A 20,230-nucleotide genomic window follows, 5' to 3' on the forward strand; every position below is an offset into this window, starting at 1 on the left:
GCCCCCTCACAGTTAGCTCCGCTGTGGCCCCGCCCCCTCACTATGGCACCGTATGCTGTCTCACCTTCCTTCCTACTGCCTGTGCACACCTAACAGTGCAGGACATTGTTTGTTGCCTGTCTCACTGACTGGAAACTCCACAAGGGTAGCGCGTTTCTTATTCGACTGCTCTGTTCTTAGTATGGAAAATTATGCCTGGAACATGATAAGCACTTAGATCTGTTTTGTTTTCTCTCTACCTATCTGTCATCTATCTTATTTATTTATTTATTGAAAACCTAATGAATTCTTACATGCAAATAGTCATCTCAAGATTTCAGAGAAAGAGGAGGTAAGCACACAAAGGGCTATCTGAATTAAAATATTAGTCATTACAAAGCTGCAAGTTAGAATCACAACGAGAAACCATAACTCACGTGTTCGAATGGTTAAAATCTGGAGGATTCACCAATACCCAGTGCTGGAACCACTGGAGCTTCTTTCAAACACTGGCGCAAGATGATGTAAACACTTTGGGAAACAGTTTTGCAGTTACTTGTAAAAGTTAATCACATACGGACCATAAAATCCAGCCATCCCACTTTGGCGTGTTCATCCAAGAGGAGTGAAGCCATACAGCTAAACAAAGACACGAACAAAAATGCTCACGACAGCTTTATTTGTAAACAGACAAATCTAGAAACAACCGGAATTTTCAGCGGCAGCTATGGATACAAAGGATACACCTTAACGATGAAAAGGAGCGAACTATTGATACATACAACATCATGCTTGAATTTCAAGATAATTGTGTTGAGTGAAAGGAACCAGAGCAACAAAAATATAGACTGTATGGGTCCACTTACTATATCAAATTCTAGAAAATGCAAACCAATCTATAGTAACAGAAGGAGATCAGTGGTTTCCCAGAGACTGGGGTAGGGTGCAGGAAGGGGCAGGGAGGTGGCATAAGGGAAAAAGAGGGAGGTTTTGGAGACAGTAGATTTACTCATGGTCTTGATTGTGATGATGGTTTCATAACCATATGCTTACATCAAAACTATTGTCAAAAAATTAAACACTACAATGTATTATATGTCAGTTATACCTCAATTTAAGTGAGAAGAAAATTAGAAGCTACATTTTTGAGACGTTCAAGATTGCTCTGTGAATATCAGTCAGGCAAGACATTGATGTGTCTTGCAGTTTGGACCAGAAGAATAAGGTATCTACCCCACTTAGAAGTATTAAGAATATTAGTTAATATGCCTTGAAAACTTGTCATGAGTCTGCAACTGGGTTATGTGCATACATTATCTCAGGCCCACAACAATTGTGAGGCTGGTAATTTTATTATCTAAGGTTCAATTAATAAAATTGAAGATCTGGAAGTTTAATGATTTGCCAAACATCTCAGGACATAAGCAGAATTTGAAAACAGGCCCATTTAATTTTTGAGTTTAAACTCTTAATCACTATGCTATTGTTAAAACATACCTACCTGTTAGAACAGTTGGGATGGGTCTGGGGAATGTTCATGAGATGGTTGAGTCTAATGCTAAATACTCACTATTAGTAAAATACTTAGTTTGAGTGCTGATTTCCTAATCAAGTGTATTAAAGCAATAACAATTGTTGCAATTCTATATTTAGAAATCCTTAAAACAATCCTCTTACCCTCTCAAATGTGACTTCTTCCACCTCCACATCTTCCACCTTCATCTCTGCCTGGACAGTTTCTCAGCCTCCTGGCTGGTCTCCCTGGCTTGTATGTTCCATATAATAACCTGAGTGATCGCCTGAAATAGTATCTTACTATTTTCTTCAAATCATCTAATGGGGTCCCAGGACACTTAAAATCTAAACCTATCCTGATTTGACCTCGTCTTATACCAGTCTACCCAGGATCTCTGCTTTTCAGTTTTGCCAACCTCCTTCCTGTTTCTTAATTATGTAATATGAATCCCCCTCGATGGGCCTTCAGACTTGAAACATTGTTCTTAGAGGTGCCTGTACGGTCCATCTTTCCTCATTCTGGTCTCAGTTCAAGTGTCAGGCTTTTTCTAACTGCCCGAGATAAGAAGCTTTACACTTAACCCAACAGGTTTTTCCAGTACATTACCAAGTTCTGTTATTTTCAGAGAACTTACTACTGTCTGAAATAAACATACTCGTTCATTTCATTATCTTTCTTCTAAAAATTTCCTCTCCAAAATGTTGTTAATCATTATATCCCCAGTGCCTAGAATAACACTGGTACATAATAGTTGTTTAATAAATCTTGAAGGAACATATTAACTACATGATAGAATGATGTTTTGTGATGAGATGTGGTCCCAGACTTCACCGGCAGTTTATAGTTCAACACCTGAGAGCTGCAACCACCACCAGGCCAGCTCGGATGGTGCTACTAACAGTATATCAGATTCTATGTCAATAAGTTATTTCCTAATTTTTTAAGTTTAAAATGCCATTTAGTGAGTGACAGCAAATGTACAGTGTCTGGTCAATCTGATGTGACTTCCAAATTGCAAATTTCCTCTGCTTTAATTGACCTATTGCTGTTCATTCACTCAGTATTGCTTGATACTTTGTGACCCCATGGACTACAGCACACCAGGATTCCCTGTCCTCCACCATCTCCCTGAGTTTGTTCAAACTCCTGTCCATTGAGTCAGTGATGCCATCCAACCATCTCATCCTCTTCTGCCCCATTCTCCTCTTGCCCTCAATCTTTCCCAGCTTCAGGGGTTTTTTCCAACAGTCGGCTCTTAGCATCAGGTGGCCCAAGGTTTGGAGCTTCAGCTTCAGCATCAGTCCCTCCAGTGAATATTCAGGGTTGGTTTTCTTTTGGATTGACTGTTTGGATCTCCTTGCTGTCCAAGGGACTCTCAAGAGTCTTCTCCAGCACCACAATTCAAAAGCTTCAGTTCTTTGGCACTTAACTTTCTTTATGGTCCAGCTCTCACATCTGTACATGACTGCTGGAAAAAGTGTAGCTTGAACTATACGAATTTTTGTCAGCAAAGTGATGTCTGTGCTTTTTAATATGCTGTCTTGCTTTGTCATAGCTTTTCTTCCAAGGAGTAAGCATCTTTTTAATGTTGTGGCTGCAGTCACCATCTGCAGTGATTTTCGAGCCCAAGAAAATAAAGTCTGTCACTGTTTCCGCTTTCCTCCATCTATTTGCCATGAGATGATGGGACTGGATGTCATGACCTTAGCTTTCTGAATGTTGAGTTTTAAGCCAACGTTTTGACCTACACTCATCTAAGATCACCCATTATGCTTTCTCAGGATTGCATACACTCAGCCAGACCTAGGGCCTGGGGTAAACACTGCTCAGCACCACCTTTTTTTATTCCCCATCCTCTCTCTCTTTGCGCTTTTCTTCTATAATGATTTGTTTGTGAAATAACCTCAACCTAAACTCTCAACTAGTTGAATATTCACGACTGCATCTGGGTATCACAAATCATTTGCTTCTTTGGTGCTATTCTGAGGCTAGGTCTTCAGAGCGCCTCTCTTTGGATTACAGAACCTGCCAACTCTCCCTTCTGGCTGCCAAGACTTAGCAGCAGCATCAATAAAAGCTCAGAAAACTTTGCTGTAAACAATCCAAGTCTCTACCCACTGTAATCAATAAGTGAATTATGGTGGTGCCAGGCAGCAGCCCATCTTATGAGGGATCTACCTATGATTTTTCTAGAACCCGTGTTTTAGGTGGCTGTCCTTGGCGGTGGGCAGGTTGCACTGGAAAGAAATCTAGATCATAAAGCTGATGAGGCCAGAGATAGATTGACCTACCTTTGAATTAGGTAGCATTTCTTTAAAAATTTCTTCTCTGTGAGGACTGTTTCCTAGCTGCAGAGAGCCAGACAGGAAACAAAAGAATCTTCTTCTTCTTTTTTTTTTAACAAACAAACTATTCCTTGTATGTCTCTTTGTAGATGGGTGCTGTTGACAACACAGAGAGAAGAGAGAACCCAAACAATGAAGCGTGCCCCTTGCCCACGTGCTGTCAGACACTTGGGAAGAAGACAAAGCCAAAGCAAAGCCACTGAGCAAACACAATGGCCTCGTTGGCTACCTTTCCTGACGCACACAGCAGGAGAGGACAGTGAAGTTCCCCCGCCCCCACCCGCCTCCTCCCTAACATCCCTGCTCCCTGGCTACCTGCTGTCTTTTCTCCCTTCCTCCTGAGGCCCAGTGCTGACTAGCAGTTTGACAGTCTAGATTGGAGTTTTAATCTACCAGCTACTATTGCAGCCTCATAGAGCAGCTTTGAATTTTTGGAACAGTTTGAGGAGGGAATAAATCACCCTTGTTTGTAGATAATGTAAGCTAAGAGCAGTGGTTCCAGGGAGAGGCCAGGAGCAAAGCTAGGGGATGCTAGGAAGCTGGGGGCACCACTGGCTCTCCAGGTCTCCTTTGAATTGACTTTACTCAGGGTTCTTAAGGCTTTCTTGGTGACTTAGAGGGTAGAGAATCGGCCTCCAATGCGGGAGAACTGGGTTCGATCCCTGGATCAGGAAGATCCCCCGGAGAAGTGATTGGCAACCCATTCTGTATTCTTGCCTGGAGAATCCCATGGACAGAGGAGCCTGGTTGGGCTATAGTCAGACGTGACTGAGCGACTAACACTTTCACTTTCACTTTTCAGGGGTCTTGAAAGTTCCTCAAGTCACTTCCTGGTATGTCTTGGTACTAACCTGGAATGGTTTTAAGAATACCAGTGTTCAAGGGTGTTGGCCATGACATAGGCTCATTGGGAATGGAGAATGAACAATGGCAAGTGGCTGGTTGCACACACAAATGTGTTGGAGTGTGCAAGTGTGTGTGTGTGTGTGTGTACATGCAAAACAATGGCAACAACTGGCATGAGACCTTGAACTCAAGAAATTTTTAAAATATTTGTTGAATGAATGGTTAGAAAAGTAGATGCTGTGGCCTGCAGTTATCAACCATAATAGACTTCTTAGAATCACAGACTCTAAGGAATACTATTTTTAGTTTAATAAATCCAGTGAAAATATTTATCAGTCTCTCCTAAAGCCCACATTTCTCAATGGACATCATATTCATGCCACAGAAATTCCATAGACTCTGTAGGAGGCAATTACAGGCTTAAATTCTGAATTGACCATTCAGTAACTACAAAAGCTTGGAAAAATAAGTTATACTCTGGGGCTCTGTTTATTCAGCCCACAATAGAGATAGTATGTATATCCACACAGGGTGGAAGTAATGTTTCCCAGAGACAACCCACGTGTAAGTGCTTTGCAAGTGTTAGACTCACAGAGTGCTATACGCACGCAGCAGACACAGTGCTAATTTGTTCCTCTTTGCTTTTCTCAGCCCTTAGACAAATATTGCAGCTAGGTCTGGTGCATTTTGTGTTCTGATAAGTAGGCCTAGATAAGTGTTCTCCCTTCCCATGCCAGGATGGCCGTGGGTACTCAGGGGCTTCTGGGCTCTGAACACTGAAGGGAGAGGACTGTCCCAGAGAATGAAGGCAGAGGCGGACCCCTTCCTGAACACTCTGTGGAAGTGGGTTAGTAGGCGTGGTTCAGGCTTAAGGCAACTGTAGGTTTTGAGTTGTGGCTGTGCATTGGTACTTAAGCATAATGTGAATGGCCTGATGTGTATGCTTATGTATGTGCGTATGTGCATGTGGGCTCCGAATCACACTCAAACGGTGCCATTTGCTTATTTCCGCTTTTGTTTCCTTTGTTTTAGGGACATGAATACAAAAAGCTATTGCTGATATTTACAGTTGTCAGGGTATGGAAGCAGCCTAAGTATCCACCAACAGACGGATGGATAAAGCTGCAGTGTGTGTGTGTGTGTATACACACGCAATGGAATATTACTCAGCCACAGAAACGAAGGGCATTTGGCCATTTGCAACAACACGATGGACTTGGAGCACATTAAGCTAGCGAAATGTTGGGCTGATAGAGAAATACTGTGTGAGACCACTTATATGTGGGATTTAAGAATATGACTAGTGAATAAAAACAAAAAAAGAAGCAGACTCACAGATACAGAGAACAAACTATTGGTTACCAGTGGGGAGAGTGAGAGGGGAAAGGGCAAGATGGGGTAGGAAATTTTTAGAAGTCTTATTATGGGATTATATGAAGTCATGTGTGTGAAACTTTTGAAAACTTGCAAAGCACTATAGGATTTAATTTTTTGTTCATTCAGAAAAAAGTTTAAAGAAATGTAAACAAGCTATAGTTATAAAACAGGACTGGTTCACAAATCAAGAACATTATGAAACCAGACAGCAGGTCTCATGAGAACTGGAGTGAGCTGAATGAGCAGCAGTCCTTTTAGGTTCATTTCCATGGAACTTGGTAGGCTGAAGATTTGAGTAAAAGAGAGGGGTGGGCTTGCTGTGGAAAGGGAGAAGAGCTTGAGTGGAACCATGAAACGGGCATCCTCTGGGCAGTTACTGAGGTGAAAGTAACAGATGGGAGGAAGTGTTTGGAGGGTTAAGGGCTGATTTTCTCAACATGGCATGAAAATGTGCATCTTAAGGATTTGCATCTTAAGAAATGTTTTGATATGTGACTCATATTTGACTCATGGTCTTTCCAAGTGGCTACAGGGAACCAGCACACCATTAGAACTACTCAGCATTTGATACGTGCCTGTCAGATGAAACTTTCATTTTTATGAAAACCTGTACTTTGACCTCAACCCAGTCAAGGGGCAGCGGAGCCCTTCTCTGTGATCAGAGTATCTGGAACCTGTGGGCTCTTCCTGCATCACCACGTACCCAGGATCTCTGGAGGAAACATGCGTGGCTGGGAGGGCTTTAATGTTGCCTGCACCCATCTTACTTTGCAAGCCTAGAAGTGCCCAGTAAGGAGCTGCAGAAACACACAGTGAAATGTTTAAAGGTGATTTTAGGATGATTCAGTCCAATGCTTTCACTCTAAAGGTCGAGAAGATAAAGTCGAGGAAGGAGAAGGAGCATGGTCAGTATTGGACTACATATGAGCAGTTAGACTAGAGCTTGACTGTCTTGAGTTCAAGTTCTGTAGTCTTTTTTTTTTTTTTAATGGGGAGGGCTATCACCCAATTCTTTTTAAAGAGTGCAAAGTCATTAATATCCATGTGACACATTTCACTTAGCCATACTTTCTATGGTCTTCCATAGGGTCCTGTTTATCTGAATGTCCATCAGATATAAAAATACGCCATAAACAGCCAAACACACCATGGAAAGGGCCATTCTAAGTGATCAGTAATGTGAGAGGTCAAATTTGAGTTTTCCCCTTAGAAATGGACACTTCTAGCCCACTTCCACAATTCCAAGCTGGCTTCACACACAAACTGAGTTGCTACTTTCTTATCAATGGATACAGACATGAATTGACTGGGCCACTAATTCATTATTTGGAAGTTACTGCACAGGTACAGGAGCCATGCTTCTCAGGAGGAAGACAAGAGAAAGAGGAGAAATAAAGAAGAAAATTGGAGGGGAAAATGGCAGAAGAAGGAGAATGTAAATGAACTCACTGGTCTTACAAACAAACAGGATCCAATCCAGTCAACTAGATGAAAGTTTCTCAGTAGAACACCCTGGAATCTCCTACATTTCAACCCCTAGAATAAGAAGTTTTGCTTTCTCATTTCTCTACCCCAAATAAAACTCAATCTTCTCACTTCTTTATCTTTTCACTTTCAGCTCAAATCTTAGAAGCAGCGTCTTCCACACTTCCCCTTGTGGCATGTCTAGCCCACGTCCCCTGCAGCCTTGAATGTCACACGAAGCTCTGAAATTTGCTCAGTTGCAAATATATTTTACCACTTTCTTTGCAGCTCCCACACATTCTTGGATTTCCAAAGCCACTCAAGCATCAACGAGGAAGGGGCCTCTCTGAGGTCCAGGAAACTGTTGTGCGGTGGCATCATGGCTCCCAAGACTTGGCTGAGAGCAACTCGACAATAAGCAATCCATCTATTACTCAGCGATCTCACCTGTTAGGTACATGTCACAGTGACCATGCCTGATTTCCAAGTTGGGCTCTCCTTCCTACATTACTAAGTTGCAAAGACATTATTTGAGATGAATTGTGAGTTTATAGGTATACATTTATCTCTGTGCTTACTAGTTTTTAGCTTCTGAGACCCTCATCTTTAACTGTCAACTCTTACCCAGCATGGACCTATCAGCCTTAATATATATTTTCGGAGTTGGCAATTCCCCATGTCCTGATATGAGAGGTTCCCAGGCCTTAGGCTTTCTCCATCGAGCTGGGTCTCCCTTTAACTTCATATTTCACTAGTTTGTCGCTTCTCCTTTGATTATATCTCATGTCTCCCCAGGCCCTCAGTCCATTCCATTCAATTCATCAAGCATTTACTGGGTACCCACTAAGGTCAGACACCAGGGAAGCACTTCAAAGTCACAAAGAAGTATAAGACATAATATTCATCCATAAGGGATGTTCAGTCTGGTAGTAGAAATCAGATAAACACAGAAATAATCATGATGTGAAGAAGAACATTATCACTGCCTTCTAAAATAGGCAAGAAGTCATATGGGATGGAAGTCATACTGGTTTGAGTAAAGGAAGGTGGCATTTGAAGTGGATCTCATAGAGTGTGTAGGACTTTAACAGATGGAGTCAGTAGGCAGGCATCTATGGGAGCAGGAAGTGTAAGAGTAAAAGCAGTTAGGAGTGGAGAGCATATGCAGTGATTTCTCACACCTGCTCCATCAAGTGGGTTCTATAGGCTGTAAGTAACAACACACAAAAAAGTTTAATAATAAGATCATGCATTATCCCCCCTTTTGAGTAAGTGGATCCAGGTAGGCATATTTAGCAGCTCACCGATGTCAGGGCTCTGTATCAGCTTCTCTGTAATTTTCATGGCCTCCTTTCTTGTATATGAAAGATGGTTCCAGAAGCTCTAAGCATCGCTACCTCACACAAAGTTCAAAGGTGAAAAGAGGCATGTCTGTATCTGATTTTTTTCTTTTCTTTTTTTCTTACAAGTGAGACAAACCTTTCCAGAAGCCTCAGTAGACTTCCCTCCATTGGTCAGGAGAGTATCACTTGCCCAGCCTTGACTGACCAATGGCAATGGGAAATGGAATGGACTTAAATCAGCATTCACCTCCAGGACCTGGGGAAGGACTCCTGAAGCACTGTGCTGCCAGATACTGGAATAAAATGAGCATTTGAAAGTATTGAGTTTCTGCCTCTTAAAGGTTGTTGCCAAGCCGTGAAGAGAATGTAGTTAGGTTTGAACCTCTTCTTTTCCTCAGTTCTATAATTAACCATTGACCAAACTCCTCAGCAGATTATGGGGTAACTGGTCCCAGGCAGCTTAGCATCACCTGTAATAAGTTTATGTAACAGAGACAGGAAAGCTATTTCCAGACTACTACTTGATAGAATGTGAGTAAGCAAAGCTAAGAGGGGCAAGTGAGGGAAGGGAAAGTTCTCCCTGAAGAAACTGATGAAATATTCTTGGATATTTAGTGGAATCTCAGAGGTGCTATCCTGTATCTTCATTCGAGCCCTTGCCTTGATAACTCACAGTTTTTAATTCCAGGTGAAAGCTCACAATGGACTGATCACAGACACAGATTTGATGAAGTTGAGTTGTGTTGATAAAAGCTTCTTTCTCTTGATAAGCCATCACCAAGAATGTAGAGTCAATGGAACCACTTAACAAGTTTATCAAATTCATGTCTTCATCTTAACTAGATGGGCTGCAGGCAGTGAGGTTATAACTGTAACATACCTTCCCCTCCCCTAAAAAAACCCAAGCAGTGAGAAGAAGGGAGGGATCCATGGGTCTTTGGGGAGTGAGCATCAGAGCCTTGATCCTCAGCTGTGTGGTATGCATTCATCCCCATGTTCAACCACAATCTCCTTCAGCACTAACTCTGAGGAAAGTGAAGAGATAAGCAGGCCATAGGAACAGCTTCCCTTCTGCCCTCTTCAGTGTCCAGGAAACTGAGGAATCTTACCTTAAGTGGAATGTAAGAACTGAAGTCATGTCCAAAACATTGATGCTGCGCACTGATTTTTAACCCAGACTCTATAGCCCGAAGACTTTGAGTTCATATCCCGACTCTGCAGCTTGTAAACTAATGATCTGAGGCACATTGCATCCTCTAGCTCTTTGTGTTTGCATCTCTTTCTCTATAATCTGAGGATAATATGAAAATTTACCTCATAAGGCTACCATGAGGAATAAAAGTAATTATAAATACAGGGCCCAATGGAAGATATTCTCTACCATTGTGTGTGTTAGTTGCTCAGTCCCGTCCGACTCTTTGCAACCCCACGGACTGTAGCCTGCCAGGCTCCTCTGTCCATGGAATTCTCCAGGCAGGAATACTGGAGTGGACTGCCATTCCCTTCTCCAATTCTCTACTTGTTAGCACTCAATAAATATATTCTTTTTTTGTACTATTCTCATCACAAAAAAGAAGGTCCGTTTCTTTGGAAACAAGTGGGGTGAAACGAGAGGCTTCTTGGAGAAAAATGAGTGATTTTATTCTACACAGAGCTACATGAATTTAATCCTCAAGAAATGTCTTCCTAGGAAGAAGGACAAAACAAAGGCACACCAGAGAGTGAGGCTGATTTGTTTTGAAAAGAATCTTATGATTGGAAAAGAAAACCAAATTTGCTCCATGAAATTGAGCTATAGATAATAAAAGTGTCAACGTGGGACACTGGTCAGAACAGTGACTCGGTTGACAAAAAGTAAATTCATCATAGTTCAGAAAAATATATATTCAGGCACCTTGTCAGTGCACATCTCGTCCCACTCGGTGTCACCCCAGCAGTGGATCTGCTTCATTTACTGATGACAAAAAGAGAAGAGAAAAGAAGAAAGATTTTATTATCTCCACGCTGAGTGCCGTGGGGCCAATAAAACCGTCTGTGGAAGACTGCCCTGGTGCCCTGTTCCCAGCCCCCTGCCTCATTAGCTGAATGCAAACGCCACTGTTCCCCCTAGCCCCATGAGATGTGGAGCCAAGCAAGGGAAGGAAGATTCTCCCAGTTCAGAGAAGAGCGGGAGAGCCTCCCACAGCTCCTCTCTGCCCTGGAATTGCAGGTGCCCTATGAGCCTGGCCGGGAGACACCAGATGGTCCTGGCAGAGGGGCAGGCTGGCGGCCCAGCTACGTGGGAGTCAAGATCCCAATCGGGTGAACGGGGGTTAAAACGAAGGTACACGGCCTCTTCTGCGAGTTTTCCGCAGCAGTCCAGCCACCTGATCCAGCATCCCACTGTGTCGTCAGTAGGACCCACAAGAACACTCACAGGGTGGAGGTAGGTACACTGGTGTGCTCTGCCCATACTCACTCCCACTCTGGCCCTGGGCTTCTGGAGGTGGGCAAAGGGTCTTGTTCACCTTGGTACCCACATGCCCTAGCACAGTGCCTGGCTTACGGTAAACTCTCTATACACACTCAAAAGAATCAACCCAGTAGAACTGAAGGATACCAGAGGAAGGAGAGGGACAGGAGAATTTCCTTTGAAGCTTTTTGAGGTATAAACATTACTGAGGAATATGGCTCTGTCCTTGGTGTTTATCAGCATCACTTGGGAAGCTTTTAAAATTCAAATGACCTGTCTCCACGGGGGCCCACAGAATCAGCACTGTCTTTATTTTCTTCCAGTTTTATTGAGATATAATTGATGTACAGCTATTGTATAAGTCTAAGGTATACAGGATACAGTGATTTGACTTACACATATCATGACTTGATTATCACTGAGTTTAGTGAACAAACATCGTCTCATATAGACATAAAATACAAGAAAAAATATGCATATATTTTCCTTGTGATGAGACCTCTTAGGATACACACTTAATTAATTTCGTATGTAACGTACAGCAGTGTCAGTTATATTTATCATGTTGTGCATCGCATCCCTAGTACTTACTTATCTTATAACTGGAAGTTTGTGCCTTTCAACCACTTTCATTTATCCAGAATCTCTTCAGTAAGAACTAGGCATCTGATTATTTTGAGTTCTCAAAACAAAAGTGTTATATGGTCAGAATTAAGACACTCAGGAGTCGGGCACTGAACACACCCAGCTATCCAGAGCTCATTTCCTCTCATGTCCAGCCAGAAAAGAGACGGTGTTTGAAGTTAGATAGAGATGCAGCAGATATAAGAGAGGCTGCCTCTTTCAGCTTAGAGGCATCAGCATCAGATAGCAATTACTAATTACTTCCCTTGTGGATTTCATTTCACTTTTAAAAGCAAGTAGTTCTTGAATCAGAGAAGGCAATGGCACTCCACTCCAGTACTCTTGCCTGGAAAATCCCATGGACAGAGGAGCCTGGTAGGTTGCAGTCCATGGGGTCACTAAGAGTCAGACACAACTGAGCGACTTCACTTTCACTCTTTACTTTCATGCATTGGAGAAGGAAATGGCAACCCACTCCAGCATTCTTGCTTGGAGAATCCCAGGGACGGGGAAGCCTGGTGGGCTGCCATCTATGGGGTCGCACAGAGTCGGACAGGACTGAAACTACTTAGCAGCAGCAGTTCTTGAATATTTCACAGTTATCAGGAATGAGTTAATCAATAACAGAGCCATCTATCCAGACAGGTTGCCATTGGCATGTCTAAGTCCCCTTTGACAACCTGACCTAAGGACAAACAGACATCTAATGCAATCACAGTCCAATGAAAAGAACACCCTGAATCTTTTGTAGGGGGAAATCGCACATATTCTGTGCATATAAACAATGCTTTTCTAAAAGCATATGTGTAGAAATCTCATGCTCATTTCAGTCCAAATTCCCAGCTCTAGTCTTCTGGTTTCTGGTTTTTGCCTATGTATGCTTCATTGACTTCCATGGGCTCACCTAGCCTAGAAAACAAGCCTGCACCCATGACCTAGAGCTCAGTTAGCTAGTCCAGGGTGGACAATCATTTTTTTGTGATGGGTCAGAGCATAAATAATCTGGATTTTGTTGATCATACCAACTCTTTTGCAACTACTCCACTCTGCCAGATTTGAATTTCATATCACGTTCGTGTGTCATGAAATAGTACTTTTCTTTTGGTTTCTATTCAACCATTTTAAAAAGTAAAAACCATTCTTAACTCACTGGTCATAAGAAACAGGCAGCCAGCCAGGTTTGACCCACGGGCTGTAGTCTCCCAGACCCCACATTAGCTAAAGGGATATTGAAAGAGTTGAACAGAGCCCTAAGCCCATGTCCTCAAATATACAGGGATGGAAGAATGCAAAGCAAACCCATTCCAGCTGATGATGCAGAGTGCTGCTGCAGCTGCTTAGTTGCTCAGTCGTGTCTGACTCTTCTGAGACCCTGTGGACTGTAGCCCAACAAGCTCCTCTGTCCATGGGATTCTCCAGACAAGAATGCTGGAGTGAGCTGCTGTTTCCTTCTCCAGGGGATCTTCCTGAGCCAGGGATTGAACTGGTGTCTCCTGCTTTGGCAGGTGGATTCTTTACAACTGAGCCACCTGGGAAGCCCTGATATAGGCTGGCTCTGCTCAAAAAGGCACTGAGAAAGATTCAGGAGGGACTCACAGAATCTGGATCCCATGATAAAACTTGTGTTCTCACAGAAGAAAGGAGGCATGCAGATGGATGGGGGTGGAGAGGATGAACAACAGCGTTACATTTTTAAGTGGGGCTCCTGAGTATAGGGTTTTTTGTAAGCATCTGGCAAACCCCAGAAAAGGCTCCTGATTGTGCTGGCTGAAACCTATTCACATGGTAATGCTTTTTTAGGGTATTAAAGAGAGGCAGGATTCAGGAGGCAACCATACTTAGGAAGAAGAAAACAGTTTCTATTCCTGAAACAGAACTATCATTTGAGAGATAGAGAGGAGGGCAGAAAGCTACGTATGTATTATATCTAGACAAGCAGAGATGTAGATGGCTAGTCGCTTTCTGATCACCCCAACATCTTTTTTCTTGCGCCACGATCACTATCTGGCTCTGAAATTCCTCTCAGCTCACGTCATTGGTCAAAATCATTTTTCTTCCCACATCTTCCTCTCAAAGCCCTGCTGAGTCCACAGTGGCTGGGAACTGAGACATAAAAGGTGCACAGCCTCGCAGGAAGGCAGTGTGTGCCGCACGGACCTGGGTGTGCTCTCTAATCAGTGTGTAAGAGTGTGCCCTGATGCCGTCTGTGGCAAAGGTGGGAGGGAGTTTGTAACTGTCTCTCTGAATATACAGTACCAGGGACTGTGGGAAAATCTGGATGAGGTGGGAGACCACAGAGAGAGATGAATCCATGCTGATCATGGCATATATCTGGGAAAGCAGACAATATGTCTTTCCCTCAGCACCCCTTCTGGGTCTGTGGCTTCAGCTTCACTTTAGTTAGTCTAAGAGCCCTTCATTCATAATTAACCCATCTTTGTTTAGTGGAGCCCAGAGCCAGCCAGTCAGAGTCCAATAGACTCTACTAAGAAAGAAAGAAAGTAGGTAAAGGGTCTCTCCTCCTCTGCTTATACAGCCGGTACCTCAAAGTATGGGGCTTCCCTGATGGCTCAATTGGTAAAGAATCCACCTGCAATGCAGGAGACCCTGGTTCGGTTCCTGGGTCGGGAAGATCTGCTAGAGAAGGGATAGGCTGCCCACTCCAGTATTCTTGGGCTTCCCTTGTGGCTCAGCTGGTAAAGAATCCTCCCACAATGCAGGAGACCTGGGTTCGATCCCTGGGTTGGGAAGATCCTCTGGAGAAGGGAAAAGCTTCCCACTCCAGTGTTTTAGCCTGGAGAATTCCATGGACTATGGGCTCACAAAGAGTTGTACACGACTGAGCGACTTTCACTTTCACCTTAAAGTGTCCGTGCTTCTTCCTTGCTTGCCAGATCGTTACACGGGGCCACCGCTTACGGTTCTGCAGGTTGTACCCTCCCCTTGTGCGCCTAACTGAAGCCGAGAGGGATGGCTGAAAGTCAGCCTGCGTTCTGCTGATCAAGCTGTGTGCCATCAGAGCCGTGTCTGAGTCCTCATTCCTCACCTTCTCTTATGAAGGACCGCTCTTTTCTTTGCACACATGTTCTACTTGGTCACTGAGCAGTAAGGATGAGCATCTATGTCCTTCCAGAAGGTCACCTTTTCCTGATTCATCCAGACATATATATATACAGGCTTGTATTAGCCCTGGCAGTCCTCTTCAGGACCATCACCCAAAGCATTCAGTGTTTGGTTATCCTTGTTACTCACCTCCGGCTAATGAAAGACACAGGCGTTTTATGTTTTAGCAGAAATAAGAGAGACATATCACAAGGCCTTGAATTTGGTGGGAAGACAAATGTAGTCAGGTGCCTTTCATTAGCCAGAGGTTCCTAATGTCCTCTGGAGAAGGAAATGGCAACCCACTCCAGTACTCTTGCCTGGAAAATCCCATGGATGGAGAAGCCTGGTAGGCTACAATCCATGGGGTCACAAAGAGTCGGACACGACTGAGTGACTTCACTTCCTCCCTTCCATCCTTCCTTCCTAATGGCCTAAGAGATCAACAGAAGGCCACCCTTAACTTTTCTTTCCAGCTCTAGTGGTCAATGGCATCTGAAGTAAGTCCATTTCAGGTCCCATCCTAGCAGCTTCTTTCCAGTAATGAAAGTCAGATATCTAGCTTGCTGAGTCTGGGCATCAAAGGGGCAAAAAGCACTCTCACAATAGGAGCAGCACAGTTGCCAGAGTCTGGTGCCCCTTGAGTGTGGTTTCTGCTCAGCTTTCTTTCCCCCTGAGGTCTTGAGTTTCCTTCATTTTAATCTAATTAAAGAAAAGAAAAACCAGTAAGTTTTTAGCACTAAAGGAAAAGGGCTCAATTGACAGCAGCTTAATCACTGTGCTAAGCGAGGTTAATTTCCACCCTTGGTCTTTAATAGGCCCGGTGCTGGAGATGAATTTTTTCAGCTGATGCCGTGTTCAGATCACCTGGCTGCCCATTTTAATCAGAAGGCTTCCACAGCTCTAATGTGTGTGTTTCACCACTCACCCATTCTTCTTCTGTAGAAGAAGAACTGCATATGAACTGCAGGCCAGACTTCTCCTGGGCTGAGTTTTCAGGAGACACAGGCTGCCGTCAGTCTGCCAGTCCCTCTCCCCCAGGTCTAAACACAAACACTTTTTCCTCTTCCTGGACTCTGCCATCCAGTTGCATCCTTCCTCCGTCTAGATCACCTAGGATCATGATGTCATGGCAGCATCCTCTAACCTGAAGGTGCTGGAAGGCTAAAGAAGCAAAGTGGAAATCAATACAAATTAAAAGCAAATTAAAAACTATATCCAAGGTCAAAGCACATAAATGAAAATCTGTTAACTGCTGATTTATGGTTTGGTGGCATATGCTTGTTTGCTTGGGTGACAGAAGTGAGCGTGAAATCTATTAGCTTCTAGGAGTATTTGGAGAAACCTGCAGAGCTCAAGAAAGTGTTTCTCATTCGGGTTAGATCAAGCAAACTCCCTCTGAATGACCTTTCGGGATTGAAGAATATTCTGCAAAGCTTCTCCAAGACAGGAAGCACCATTAAGTGCAAAGCTCATATAAGCTGGCACCAGGAAATGTCAAGAGTCACTTCTGGGTGACATCCCTATGCATTGTGGCAGGAATCTGACCATATGTCAGGTCCAAGTTTATTTTAATGGATTCCCAAGGCAGTGTTAAAGCAGTGGAGTTCAGTTAGAGCCTAACAATTGAGCACCATAATGGGGTCAGACACATTTTTAACATCACTGGGTCATTACCTCCTTGTGGCAGCCACTACCAGAAATTCCTGGATTGGCCAAAACTAGAGGCCATAACCAGGCTTCCCAGGTGGCTCAATGGGTAAAGAATCCACCTGCAATGCAGGAGACTCCAAATGACATGGGTTTTATCCCTGGGTCGGGAAGATCCCCTGGAGGAGGGCATGACAACCCACCTCAGTATTCTTGCCTGGAGAATCCCGTGGACAGAGGAGCCTGGTAGGCTATAGTCCATGGGTGGCAAAGAGTCAGACACGACTGAAGTGACTAAGCATGCAAGCAGAGGCCAAGGTCAATTCAGGTTTTCATTGCTTTCCCAGAAAGACGTGAAGACCAGGATGGAAGGAATATTTGGCTCTGGTCCAGGTAGACAATGAAGGGAAACCATCTGACCCATAAGCTGGAAGGAACTGAATGCTCTTTTGTCCTCATCTTCTACCTTTTAGTTATTTCAACGTGGAGGAGGCTGTGGACCCAACCCTATCTCCAGGCTGGCAGGCAAGATACAGGACATTCACATGGCTTGTCTCTGTGGGGCCATCATTCTCTGGATGCTGCTTCCGGATCCTCACTTGGACTAAATGAGAGATGATCCTTCATAGCGAAGGTGTCTGAGTAAACGAGGCCCCTGTGAGGCGGGTCCCCTGGCAGTGTGGAGATCTTGTTGGCTGTCATGACAACAGGACTACCTGTGGGCTGTCTTCTGTCAAATCTTCTGCCCGAGCTTCCTAACAGGTGCTCTCCCTTTTTTGCACTGACGCTCACTCGGCCTCCTCCTTGGTACCGCCATCAGCAGAATGGATAGTTCTTTGTTCAGTTCAGTTCAGTCGCTTAGTCATGTCCGACTCTTGGCGACCCCGTGAACCGCAGCATGCGAGGCCTCCCTGTCCATTACCAACTCCCGGAATTTACCCAAACTCATGTCCATCGAGTGGGTGACCCCAGACAAACATCTCATTCTCTGTCGTCCCCTTCTCCTCCTGCCCTCAATCTTTCCCAGCATCAGGGTCTTTTCCAATGAGTCAGCTCTTTGCATCAGGTGGCCAAAGTATTGGAGTTTCAGCTTCAGCATCATTCCTTCCAATGAACACCCAGGACCGATCTCCTTTAGGATGGACTGGTTGGATCTCCTTGCAGTCCAAGGGACTCTCAAGAGTCTTCTCCAACACCACAGTTCAAAAGCATCCATTCTTCAGCACTCAGCTTTCTTTATAGTCCAACTCTCACATCCATATATGACCACTGGAAAAAACATAGCCTTGACTAGATGGACCTTTGTCTGCAAAGTAACGTCTCTGCTTTTTAATATGCTGTCTAGGTTAGTCATAACTTTCTTTCCAAGGAGTAAGCATCTTTTAATTTCATGGCTGCAATCACCATCTGCAGTCATTTTGGAGCCTCCAAAAATAAAGTCAGCCCCTGTTTCCACTATTTCCCCATCTATTTGCCATGCAGTGATGGGACCAGATGCCATGATCTTACTTTTCTGAATGTTGAGCTTTAAGCCAACTTTTTCACTCTCTTCTTTCACTTTCATCAAGAGGCTCTTTAATTCTTCTTCACTTTCTGCCATAAGGGTGGTGTCATCTGCGTATCTGAGATTATTGTTATTTCTCCTGGCAATCTTAGTTCCAGCTTGTGTTTCTTCCAGCCCAGCATTTCTCATGCTGTACTCTGCATATACGTTAAATATACAGCCTTGACGTACTCCTTTTCCTATTTGGAACCAGTCTGCTGTTCCATGTCCAGTTCTAATTGTTGCTTCCTGACCTGCATACAAGCTTCTCAAGAGGCAGGTCAGGTGATCTGGTATTCCCATCTCTTTCAGAATTTTCCACAGTTTATTGTGATCCACACAGTCAAAGGGTTTAGCATAGTCAATTAAGCAGAAATAGATGTTTTTTTTCTGGAACTCTCTTGCTTTTTCCATGATCCAGCAGATGTTGGCAATTTGATCTCTGGTTCCTCTGCCTTTTCTAAAACCAGCTTGAACATCTGGAAGTTCACAGTTCACGTACTGCTGAAGCCTCGCTTGGAGAATTTTCAGCATTATTTTACTAGCGTGTGAGATGAGTGCCATTGTGCAGTAGTTTGAGCATTCTTTGGCATTGCCTTTCTTTGGGATTGGAATGAAAACTGACCTTTTCCAGTCCTGTGGCCACTGCTGAGTTTTCCAAATTTGCTAGCATATTGAGTGCAGCACTTTCACAGCATCATCTTTTAGGATTTGAAATAACTCAACTTTGTTCTCCTAAGCTTTAATTTCTACTTCCAGTTCTGGCACCTGTCATACATCCTTTAATAATATTAATATATATATATATAGATAGATAGATATAGATATAGATAGATATGAAGAGTCAGTACAAGTAAGTTGCATTGACATTAATAAGTGGGTAATATGGAGCGCAGGGAAGATAATCAGTACTACTACAATAACTTCGTACAGTGTGCCATCTATAAAAATGTTGTATACCTGAAACTAGCTGACTTACTTATTGAGTCAACTATGCTTCAAAAGTTAAAAAAATAAAAATAAATGAAGTGGATTGAATCCACTGAACTCACTTAAACAGCTTTGTGGTAGAGGTACTACTGAGGCCTCCAATCAACAATAAGCATTTATTAAGCCCTTACCTGCTAGACTGGGGCAATTACAAAGGATGACTCCACTAATATAGTCTCTCTGGTGCTTTGGCTATTTGTGTAACTCACTGTTTTTTCTAAACTATTCAGTGATACCTTTCCAAAGAATAAGGAATTACTTTTTTCTGAATGTTCACCAGGTGCTCATCACCAGGACAGTCTATGTATCATTTCAACCAAACTTACCACAGTTCTACTAAGTTGATGCCTCAACCCGTTTTGCAGCTGGACAGGCCAAGGTTGGATGTGCTAAGTCTTTGTCTGTGGTCACACAGCTGAAAAGTGGCAGGTCTAGGATCCAAGTCTAGTTCTCTCTGATATGGAGAGCTGAGCCTTTCTCACTGTACTGCCCTTCAGTGATCCCAACTTATTTATCTCGTGTATCAAGATCCTACGTCATCGCCTTGTACAAGGTAGGTACAGACTAAATGATGGATGAATAAATGAAAATACAGTTCCTCAACTCAAAAGCTTTATTTGCAGTCTAGCTGCAGAGTCAATACGCAAAAGGGCTAAAAAATAAGTAGCAATTCGAAAGATATATAACAGTCCAGTACAACAATACAAAAACTGTGTAAGGCTTTTTAAGATTAATTGCCAAATGAATGATACAAATAATAAGTACTATAGAAGTGTAATGATCTGGCAAAACTTCATGGAGGAAGAGGGATGTTTTTAACTACAATTTTAATATTTATGAAATGCCTCCTCTGGGCAAAGCCCTATATGCAAGGATCAACAACACTCAGTCCCTGCTCTCCAAGGGACTGTAGAGTAGGAAGGATGAGTAAGAAGATAAATACAAAATGAGGTTTTGGAAACAGAGGGCTACAGATAGGCAGGGGGAGAGAGGAAGTAG

The 20,230-nt window shown here is 43.4% G+C and overlaps 1 long non-coding RNA gene across 1 annotated transcript; it reads left to right on the forward strand.

Moving 5' to 3' along the window:
- LOC133228177 (uncharacterized) lies at nt 1-9,190 on the forward strand. The gene is made up of 3 exons (XR_009730116.1): nt 1-145; nt 7,816-7,981; nt 8,997-9,190. It is a non-coding gene; the product is annotated as an uncharacterized LOC133228177 (long non-coding RNA).
- The last annotated feature ends 11,040 nt before the right edge of the window (nt 9,191-20,230 follow it).

Source organism: Bos javanicus, chromosome 16 (assembly GCF_032452875.1).
Source record: "Bos javanicus breed banteng chromosome 16, ARS-OSU_banteng_1.0, whole genome shotgun sequence".
In the NCBI taxonomy this organism is placed as follows: Eukaryota; Metazoa; Chordata; class Mammalia; order Artiodactyla; family Bovidae; genus Bos; species Bos javanicus.